Source organism: Labrus bergylta, chromosome 14 (genome assembly GCF_963930695.1).
Source record: "Labrus bergylta chromosome 14, fLabBer1.1, whole genome shotgun sequence".
NCBI classification, from domain to species: domain Eukaryota; kingdom Metazoa; phylum Chordata; class Actinopteri; order Labriformes; family Labridae; genus Labrus; species Labrus bergylta.
Genome location: NC_089208.1, coordinates 7,374,093 through 7,385,416, shown reverse-complemented (window position 1 = coordinate 7,385,416; position 11,324 = coordinate 7,374,093). Strand labels below are relative to the sequence as shown.

General features: G+C 43.1%; 3 non-coding genes across 3 annotated transcripts; all 3 read left to right on the top strand.

Annotated features, from left to right (window-relative positions):
• The first annotated feature begins 213 nt into the window (after nt 1-213).
• On the top strand, nt 214-295 carry trnas-gcu (transfer RNA serine (anticodon GCU)). Its single transcript has one exon. It is a non-coding gene; the product is annotated as a tRNA-Ser (tRNA).
• A 1,452-nt stretch (nt 296-1,747) lies between these two features.
• On the top strand, nt 1,748-1,829 carry trnas-gcu (transfer RNA serine (anticodon GCU)). Its single transcript has one exon. It is a non-coding gene; the product is annotated as a tRNA-Ser (tRNA).
• Nucleotides 1,830-6,337: 4,508 nt separating this feature from the next.
• On the top strand, nt 6,338-6,419 carry trnas-gcu (transfer RNA serine (anticodon GCU)). Its single transcript has one exon. It is a non-coding gene; the product is annotated as a tRNA-Ser (tRNA).
• Nucleotides 6,420-11,324: the final 4,905 nt, after the last annotated feature.

The window sequence follows — 11,324 nt, the reverse complement described above, 5'->3', positions numbered from 1 at the left end:
GGACTAGGGATGACCTTGGCTCAAGGTCTAAAGTAGAGTCTTGTGGAGAATGTGGGCATCGACCCCACTACCTCTTGCATGGCTCTACCATTTGTGCTATTTCCCCTGTGAACATGGCTTCCTGGCACTGCAGCTCCGCATGGGTCAGATTCCGCATAAGCAGCTTCTTATGATAACACTCTCTTTCGTCTTGTCCTAATATCAGTTTTTGGTGACGAGGTGGCCGAGTGGTTAAGGCGATGGACTGCTAATCCATTGTGCTCTGCACGCGTGGGTTCGAATCCCATCCTCGTCGTCGTGTAGGATTGTTTCTTTGCTTAGATATGGAAAAAAGCTAAAGTTACACCAAGGTTTTCACTGGGAATGATGTAAATTCAAGATGCAAAGGTGAACCTTGTGGAGAATATGGGCATCGATCCCAATACCTCTCGCATGCTAAGCAAGCACTCTACCATTTGAGCTAATTCCCCTTTCAACGTGGTTTACTGGGCAGAAACACAGGTTAGATAAAGCAAAATGTTAAGTTATGACAAGATTTTCACTGGGGATGATGCAAACGTGAGATGTTAAGGATGGACTGCTAATCCATTGTGCTCTGCACTCGTGGGTTCGAAGCCCATCCTCGTCGGTTTCTTTGCTTAGATATGGAAAAAAATGTAAAATTACAACAAGGTTTTCACTGGGAATGATGTAAATTCAAGATGCAAAGGTCAACCTTGTGGAGAATTCCCCTGTGAACATGGCCTCCTGGCACAGCTGCAACGCGGGTTAGACTCCATATGATCATCTTCTTTTGATAACACTCTCTTTCGTCTTCTCCTAATGATGCTTTTCAGTGACGAGATGGCCGAGTGGTTAAGGTGATGGTGAGTTATGCTTTGTTTGCTAGTCTACAAAACAACCTATTTAGTGACAACATCTTTAACCCTACTTATCAACATTTGGACGAGGGATGACCTTGGCTCAAGGTCTAAAGTAGAGTCTTGTGGAGAATGTGGGCATCGACCCCACTACCTCTTGCATGGCTCTACCATTTGTGCTATTTCCCCTTTCAACATGGCTTACTGGGCAGAAACACAGGTTAGATAAAGCAAAATGTTAAGTGATGACAAGATTTTCGCTGGGGATGATGCAAACGTGAGATGTTAAGGACGGACTGCTAATCCATTGTGCTCTGCACACGTGGGTTCGAATCCCATCCTCGTCGTTGTGTAGGAATGTTTCTTTGCTTAGATCTTGAAAAAAATGTAAAGTTACAACAAGGTTTTCACTGGGAATGATGTAAATTCAAGATGCAAAGGTCAACCTTGTGGAGAATTCCCCTGTGAACATGGCCTCCTGGCACAGCTGCAACGCGGGTTAGACTCCATATGATCATCTTCTTTTGATAACACTCTCTTTTGTCTTCTCCTAATGATGCTTTTCAGTGACGAGATGGCCGAGTGGTTAAGGTGATGGTGAGTTATGCTTTGTTTGCAAGTCTACAAAACAACCTATTTAGTGACAACATCTTTAACCCTACTTATCAACATTTGGACTAGGGATGACCTTGGCTCAAGGTCTAAAGTAGAGTCTTGTGGAGAATGTGGGCATCGACCCCACTACCTCTTGCATGGCTCTACCATTTGTGCTATTTCCCCTGTGAACATGGCTTCCTGGCACTGCATCTCCGCATGGGTCAGATTCCGCATAAGCAGCTACTTATGATAACACTCTCTTTCGTCTTGTCCTAATATCAGTTTTTGGTGACGAGGTGGCTGAGTGGTTAAGGCGATGGACTGCTAATCCATTGTGCTCTGCACGCGTGGGTTCGAATCCCATCCTCGTCGTCGTGTAGGATTGTTTCTTTGCTTAGATATGGAAAAAAGCTAAAGTTACAACAAGGTTTTCACTGGGAATGATGTAAATTCAAGATTCAAAGGTGAACCTTGTGGAGAATATGGGCATCGATCCCAATACCTCTCGCATGCTAAGCAAGCACTCTACCATTTGAGCTAATTCCCCTTTCAACGTGGTTTACTGGGCAGAAACACAGGTTAGATAAAGCAAAATGTTAAGTTATGACAAGATTTTCACTGGGGATGATGCAAACGTGAGATGTTAAGGATGGACTGCTAATCCATTGTGCTCTGCACGCGTGGGTTCGAATCCCATCCTCGTCGTTGTGTAGGAATGTTTCTTTGCTTAGATATTGAAAAAAATGTAAAGTTACAACAAGGTTTTCACTGGGAATGATGTAAATTCAAGATGCAAAGGTGAACCTTGTGGAGAATATGGGCATCGATCCCACTACCTCTCGCATGCTAAGCAAGCGCTCTACCATTTGAGTTAATTCCCCTTTCAATGTGGTTTACTGGCACTGCAGAAACACAGGTTAGATAAAGCAAAATGTTAAGTTATGACAAGATTTTCACTGGGGATGATGCAAACGTGAGATGTTAAGGATGGACTGCTAATCCATTGTGCTCTGCACTCGTGGGTTCGAAGCCCATCCTCGTCGGTTTCTTTGCTTAGATATGGAAAAAAATGTAAAATTACAACAAGGTTTTCACTGGGAATGATGTAAATTCAAGATGCAAAGGTCAACCTTGTGGAGAATTCCCCTGTGAACATGGCCTCCTGGCACAGCTGCAACGCGGGTTAGACTCCATATGATCATCTTCTTTTGATAACACTCTCTTTCGTCTTCTCCTAATGATGCTTTTCAGTGACGAGATGGCCGAGTGGTTAAGGTGATGGTGAGTTATGCTTTGTTTGCTAGTCTACAAAACAACCTATTTAGTGACAACATCTTTAACCCTACTTATCAACATTTGGACGAGGGATGACCTTGGCTCAAGGTCCAAAGTAGAGTCTTGTGGAGAATGTGGGCATCGACCCCACTACCTCTTGCATGGCTCTACCATTTGTGCTATTTCCCCTTTCAACATGGCTTACTGGGCAGAAACACAGGTTAGATAAAGCAAAATGTTAAGTTATGACAAGATTTTCGCTGGGGTTGATGCAAACGTGAGATGTTAAGGACGGACTGCTAATCCATTGTGCTCTGCACACGTGGGTTCGAATCCCATCCTCGTCGTTGTGTAGGAATGTTTCTTTGCTTAGATATTGAAAAAAATGTAAAGTTACAACAAGGTTTTCACTGGGAATGATGTAAATTCAAGATGCAAAGGTGAACCTTGTGGAGAATATGGGCATTGATCCCACTACCTCTCGCATGCTAAGCAAGCGCTCTACCATTTGAGCTAATTCCCCTTTCAACATGGCTTACTGGCACTGCAGAAACACAGGTTAGATAAAGCAAAATGTTAAGTTATGACAAGATTTTCGCTGGGGATGATGCAAACGTGAGATGTTAAGGACGGACTGCTAATCCATTGTGCTCTGCACACGTGGGTTCGAATCCCATCCTCGTCGTTGTGTAGGAATGTTTCTTTGCTTAGATATTGAAAAAAATGTAAAGTTACAACAAGGTTTTCACTGGGAATGATGTAAATTCAAGATGCAAAGGTGAACCTTGTGGAGAATATGGGCATTGATCCCACTACCTCTCGCATGCTAAGCAAGCGCTCTACCATTTGAGCTAATTCCCCTTTCAACATGGCTTACTGGCACTGCAGAAACACAGGTTAGATAAAGCAAAATGTTAAGTTATGACAAGATTTTCGCTGGGGATGATGCAAACGTGAGATGTTAAGGACGGACTGCTAATCCATTGTGCTCTGCACACGTGGGTTCGAATCCCATCCTCGTCGTTGTGTAGGAATGTTTCTTTGCTTAGATATTGAAAAAAATGTAAAGTTACAACAAGGTTTTCACTGGGAATGATGTAAATTCAAGATGCAAAGGTGAACCTTGTGGAGAATATGGGCATTGATCCCACTACCTCTCGCATGCTAAGCAAGCGCTCTACCATTTGAGCTAATTCCCCTTTCAACATGGCTTACTGGCACTGCAGAAACACAGGTTAGATAAAGCAAAATGTTAAGTTATGACAAGATTTTCACTGGGGATGATGCAAACGTGAGATGTTAAGGACGGACTGCTAATCCATTGTGCTCTGCACACGTGGGTTCGAATCCCATCCTCGTCGTTGTGTAGGAATGTTTCTTTGCTTAGATATGGAAAAAAATGTAAAGTTACAACAAGGTTTTCACTGGGAATGATGTAAATTCAAGATGCAAAGGTGAACCTTGTGGAGAATATGGGCATTGATCCAACTATCTCTCGCATGCTAAGCAAGTGCTCTACCATTTGAGCTAATTCCCCTTTCAGCATGGCTTACTGGCACTGCAGAAACACAGGTTAGATAAAGCAAAATGTTAAGTTACAACAAGGTTTTCACTGGGAATGATGTAAATTCAAGATGCAAAGGTCAACCTTGTGGAGAATTCCCCTGTGAACATGGCCTCCTGGCACAGCTGCAACACGGGTTAGACTCCATATGATCATCTTCTTTTGATAACACTCTCTTTTGTCTTCTCCTAATGATGCTTTTCAGTGACGAGATGGCCGAGTGGTTAAGGTGATGGTGAGTTATGCTTTGTTTGCAAGTCTACAAAACAACCTATTTAGTGACAACATCTTTAACCCTACTTATCAACATTTGGACTAGGGATGACCTTGGCTCAAGGTCTAAAGTAGAGTCTTGTGGAGAATGTGGGCATCGACCCCACTACCTCTTGCATGGCTCTACCATTTGTGCTATTTCCCCTGTGAACATGGCTTCCTGGCACTGCAGCTCCGCATGGGTCAGATTCCGCATAAGCAGCTTCTTATGATAACACTCTCTTTTGTCTTGTCCTAATATCAGTTTTTGGTGACGAGGTGGCCGAGTGGTTAAGGCGATGGACTGCACGCGTGGGTTCGAATCCCATCCTCGTCGTCGTGTAGGATTGTTTCTTTGCTTAGATATGGAAAAAAGCTAAAGTTACACCAAGGTTTTCACTGGGAATGATGTAAATTCAAGATGCAAAGGTGAACCTTGTGGAGAATATGGGCATCGATCCCAATACCTCTCGCATGCTAAGCAAGCACTCTACCATTTGAGCTAATTCCCCTTTCAACGTGGTTTACTGGGCAGAAACACAGGTTAGATAAAGCAAAATGTTAAGTTATGACAAGATTTTCACTGGGGATGATGCAAACGTGAGATGTTAAGGATGGACTGCTAATCCATTGTGCTCTGCACTCGTGGGTTCGAAGCCCATCCTCGTCGGTTTCTTTGCTTAGATATGGAAAAAAATGGAAAATTACAACAAGGTTTTCACTGGGAATGATGTAAATTCAAGATGCAAAGGTCAACCTTGTGGAGAATTCCCCTGTGAACATGGCCTCCTGGCACAGCTGCAACGCGGGTTAGACTCCATATGATCATCTTCTTTTGATAACACTCTCTTTCGTCTTCTCCTAATGATGCTTTTCAGTGACGAGATGGCCGAGTGGTTAAGGTGATGGTGAGTTATGCTTTGTTTGCTAGTCTACAAAACAACCTATTTAGTGACAACATCTTTAACCCTACTTATCAACATTTGGACGAGGGATGACCTTGGCTCAAGGTCTAAAGTAGAGTCTTGTGGAGAATGTGGGCATCGACCCCACTACCTCTTGCATGGCTCTACCATTTGTGCTATTTCCCCTTTCAACATGGCTTACTGGGCAGAAACACAGGTTAGATAAAGCAAAATGTTAAGTGATGACAAGATTTTCGCTGGGGATGATGCAAACGTGAGATGTTAAGGACGGACTGCTAATCCATTGTGCTCTGCACACGTGGGTTCGAATCCCATCCTCGTCGTTGTGTAGGAATGTTTCTTTGCTTAGATCTTGAAAAAAATGTAAAGTTACAACAAGGTTTTCACTGGGAATGATGTAAATTCAAGATGCAAAGGTCAACCTTGTGGAGAATTCCCCTGTGAACATGGCCTCCTGGCACAGCTGCAACGCGGGTTAGACTCCATATGATCATCTTCTTTTGATAACACTCTCTTTTGTCTTCTCCTAATGATGCTTTTCAGTGACGAGATGGCCGAGTGGTTAAGGTGATGGTGAGTTATGCTTTGTTTGCAAGTCTACAAAACAACCTATTTAGTGACAACATCTTTAACCCTACTTATCAACATTTGGACTAGGGATGACCTTGGCTCAAGGTCTAAAGTAGAGTCTTGTGGAGAATGTGGGCATCGACCCCACTACCTCTTGCATGGCTCTACCATTTGTGCTATTTCCCCTGTGAACATGGCTTCCTGGCACTGCATCTCCGCATGGGTCAGATTCCGCATAAGCAGCTACTTATGATAACACTCTCTTTCGTCTTGTCCTAATATCAGTTTTTGGTGACGAGGTGGCTGAGTGGTTAAGGCGATGGACTGCTAATCCATTGTGCTCTGCACGCGTGGGTTCGAATCCCGTCCTCGTCGTTGTGTAGGATTGTTTCTTTGCTTAGATATGGAAAAAAGCTAAAGTTACAACAAGGTTTTCACTGGGAATGATGTAAATTCAAGATTCAAAGGTGAACCTTGTGGAGAATATGGGCATCGATCCCAATACCTCTCGCATGCTAAGCAAGCACTCTACCATTTGAGCTAATTCCCCTTTCAACGTGGTTTACTGGGCAGAAACACAGGTTAGATAAAGCAAAATGTTAAGTTATGACAAGATTTTCACTGGGGATGATGCAAACGTGAGATGTTAAGGATGGACTGCTAATCCATTGTGCTCTGCACGCGTGGGTTCGAATCCCATCCTCGTCGTTGTGTAGGAATGTTTCTTTGCTTAGATATTGAAAAAAATGTAAAGTTACAACAAGGTTTTCACTGGGAATGATGTAAATTCAAGATGCAAAGGTGAACCTTGTGGAGAATATGGGCATCGATCCCACTACCTCTCGCATGCTAAGCAAGCGCTCTACCATTTGAGTTAATTCCCCTTTCAATGTGGTTTACTGGCACTGCAGAAACACAGGTTAGATAAAGCAAAATGTTAAGTTATGACAAGATTTTCACTGGGGATGATGCAAACGTGAGATGTTAAGGATGGACTGCTAATCCATTGTGCTCTGCACTCGTGGGTTCGAAGCCCATCCTCGTCGGTTTCTTTGCTTAGATATGGAAAAAAATGTAAAATTACAACAAGGTTTTCACTGGGAATGATGTAAATTCAAGATGCAAAGGTCAACCTTGTGGAGAATTCCCCTGTGAACATGGCCTCCTGGCACAGCTGCAACGCGGGTTAGACTCCATATGATCATCTTCTTTTGATAACACTCTCTTTCGTCTTCTCCTAATGATGCTTTTCAGTGACGAGATGGCCGAGTGGTTAAGGTGATGGTGAGTTATGCTTTGTTTGCTAGTCTACAAAACAACCTATTTAGTGACAACATCTTTAACCCTACTTATCAACATTTGGACGAGGGATGACCTTGGCTCAAGGTCCAAAGTAGAGTCTTGTGGAGAATGTGGGCATCGACCCCACTACCTCTTGCATGGCTCTACCATTTGTGCTATTTCCCCTTTCAACATGGCTTACTGGGCAGAAACACAGGTTAGATAAAGCAAAATGTTAAGTTATGACAAGATTTTCGCTGGGGTTGATGCAAACGTGAGATGTTAAGGACGGACTGCTAATCCATTGTGCTCTGCACACGTGGGTTCGAATCCCATCCTCGTCGTTGTGTAGGAATGTTTCTTTGCTTAGATATTGAAAAAAATGTAAAGTTACAACAAGGTTTTCACTGGGAATGATGTAAATTCAAGATGCAAAGGTGAACCTTGTGGAGAATATGGGCATTGATCCCACTACCTCTCGCATGCTAAGCAAGCGCTCTACCATTTGAGCTAATTCCCCTTTCAACATGGCTTACTGGCACTGCAGAAACACAGGTTAGATAAAGCAAAATGTTAAGTTATGACAAGATTTTCGCTGGGGATGATGCAAACGTGAGATGTTAAGGACGGACTGCTAATCCATTGTGCTCTGCACACGTGGGTTCGAATCCCATCCTCGTCGTTGTGTAGGAATGTTTCTTTGCTTAGATATTGAAAAAAATGTAAAGTTACAACAAGGTTTTCACTGGGAATGATGTAAATTCAAGATGCAAAGGTGAACCTTGTGGAGAATATGGGCATTGATCCCACTACCTCTCGCATGCTAAGCAAGCGCTCTACCATTTGAGCTAATTCCCCTTTCAACATGGCTTACTGGCACTGCAGAAACACAGGTTAGATAAAGCAAAATGTTAAGTTATGACAAGATTTTCGCTGGGGATGATGCAAACGTGAGATGTTAAGGACGGACTGCTAATCCATTGTGCTCTGCACACGTGGGTTCGAATCCCATCCTCGTCGTTGTGTAGGAATGTTTCTTTGCTTAGATATTGAAAAAAATGTAAAGTTACAACAAGGTTTTCACTGGGAATGATGTAAATTCAAGATGCAAAGGTGAACCTTGTGGAGAATATGGGCATCGATCCCACTACCTCTCGCATGCTAAGCAAGCGCTCTACCATTTGAGTTAATTCCCCTTTCAATGTGGTTTACTGGCACTGCAGAAACACAGGTTAGATAAAGCAAAATGTTAAGTTATGACAAGATTTTCACTGGGGATGATGCAAACGTGAGATGTTAAGGATGGACTGCTAATCCATTGTGCTCTGCACTCGTGGGTTCGAAGCCCATCCTCGTCGGTTTCTTTGCTTAGATATGGAAAAAAATGTAAAATTACAACAAGGTTTTCACTGGGAATGATGTAAATTCAAGATGCAAAGGTCAACCTTGTGGAGAATTCCCCTGTGAACATGGCCTCCTGGCACAGCTGCAACGCGGGTTAGACTCCATATGATCATCTTCTTTTGATAACACTCTCTTTCGTCTTCTCCTAATGATGCTTTTCAGTGACGAGATGGCCGAGTGGTTAAGGTGATGGTGAGTTATGCTTTGTTTGCTAGTCTACAAAACAACCTATTTAGTGACAACATCTTTAACCCTACTTATCAACATTTGGACGAGGGATGACCTTGGCTCAAGGTCCAAAGTAGAGTCTTGTGGAGAATGTGGGCATCGACCCCACTACCTCTTGCATGGCTCTACCATTTGTGCTATTTCCCCTTTCAACATGGCTTACTGGGCAGAAACACAGGTTAGATAAAGCAAAATGTTAAGTTATGACAAGATTTTCGCTGGGGTTGATGCAAACGTGAGATGTTAAGGACGGACTGCTAATCCATTGTGCTCTGCACACGTGGGTTCGAATCCCATCCTCGTCGTTGTGTAGGAATGTTTCTTTGCTTAGATATTGAAAAAAATGTAAAGTTACAACAAGGTTTTCACTGGGAATGATGTAAATTCAAGATGCAAAGGTGAACCTTGTGGAGAATATGGGCATTGATCCCACTACCTCTCGCATGCTAAGCAAGCGCTCTACCATTTGAGCTAATTCCCCTTTCAACATGGCTTACTGGCACTGCAGAAACACAGGTTAGATAAAGCAAAATGTTAAGTTATGACAAGATTTTCGCTGGGGATGATGCAAACGTGAGATGTTAAGGACGGACTGCTAATCCATTGTGCTCTGCACACGTGGGTTCGAATCCCATCCTCGTCGTTGTGTAGGAATGTTTCTTTGCTTAGATATTGAAAAAAATGTAAAGTTACAACAAGGTTTTCACTGGGAATGATGTAAATTCAAGATGCAAAGGTGAACCTTGTGGAGAATATGGGCATTGATCCCACTACCTCTCGCATGCTAAGCAAGCGCTCTACCATTTGAGCTAATTCCCCTTTCAACATGGCTTACTGGCACTGCAGAAACACAGGTTAGATAAAGCAAAATGTTAAGTTATGACAAGATTTTCGCTGGGGATGATGCAAACGTGAGATGTTAAGGACGGACTGCTAATCCATTGTGCTCTGCACACGTGGGTTCGAATCCCATCCTCGTCGTTGTGTAGGAATGTTTCTTTGCTTAGATATTGAAAAAAATGTAAAGTTACAACAAGGTTTTCACTGGGAATGATGTAAATTCAAGATGCAAAGGTGAACCTTGTGGAGAATATGGGCATTGATCCCACTACCTCTCGCATGCTAAGCAAGCGCTCTACCATTTGAGCTAATTCCCCTTTCAACATGGCTTACTGGCACTGCAGAAACACAGGTTAGATAAAGCAAAATGTTAAGTTATGACAAGATTTTCACTGGGGATGATGCAAACGTGAGATGTTAAGGACGGACTGCTAATCCATTGTGCTCTGCACTCGTGGGTTCGAAGCCCATCCTCGTCGGTTTCTTTGCTTAGATATGGAAAAAAATGGAAAATTACAACAAGGTTTTCACTGGGAATGATGTAAATTCAAGATGCAAAGGTCAACCTTGTGGAGAATTCCCCTGTGAACATGGCCTCCTGGCACAGCTGCAACGCGGGTTAGACTCCATATGATCATCTTCTTTTGATAACACTCTCTTTCGTCTTCTCCTAATGATGCTTTTCAGTGACGAGATGGCCGAGTGGTTAAGGTGATGGTGAGTTATGCTTTGTTTGCTAGTCTACAAAACAACCTATTTAGTGACAACATCTTTAACCCTACTTATCAACATTTGGACGAGGGATGACCTTGGCTCAAGGTCTAAAGTAGAGTCTTGTGGAGAATGTGGGCATCGACCCCACTACCTCTTGCATGGCTCTACCATTTGTGCTATTTCCCCTTTCAACATGGCTTACTGGGCAGAAACACAGGTTAGATAAAGCAAAATGTTAAGTGATGACAAGATTTTCGCTGGGGATGATGCAAACGTGAGATGTTAAGGACGGACTGCTAATCCATTGTGCTCTGCACACGTGGGTTCGAATCCCATCCTCGTCGTTGTGTAGGAATGTTTCTTTGCTTAGATCTTGAAAAAAATGTAAAGTTACAACAAGGTTTTCACTGGGAATGATGTAAATTCAAGATGCAAAGGTCAACCTTGTGGAGAATTCCCCTGTGAACATGGCCTCCTGGCACAGCTGCAACGCGGGTTAGACTCCATATGATCATCTTCTTTTGATAACACTCTCTTTTGTCTTCTCCTAATGATGCTTTTCAGTGACGAGATGGCCGAGTGGTTAAGGTGATGGTGAGTTATGCTTTGTTTGCAAGTCTACAAAACAACCTATTTAGTGACAACATCTTTAACCCTACTTATCAACATTTGGACTAGGGATGACCTTGGCTCAAGGTCTAAAGTAGAGTCTTGTGGAGAATGTGGGCATCGACCCCACTACCTCTTGCATGGCTCTACCATTTGTGCTATTTCCCCTGTGAACATGGCTTCCTGGCACTGCATCTCCGCATG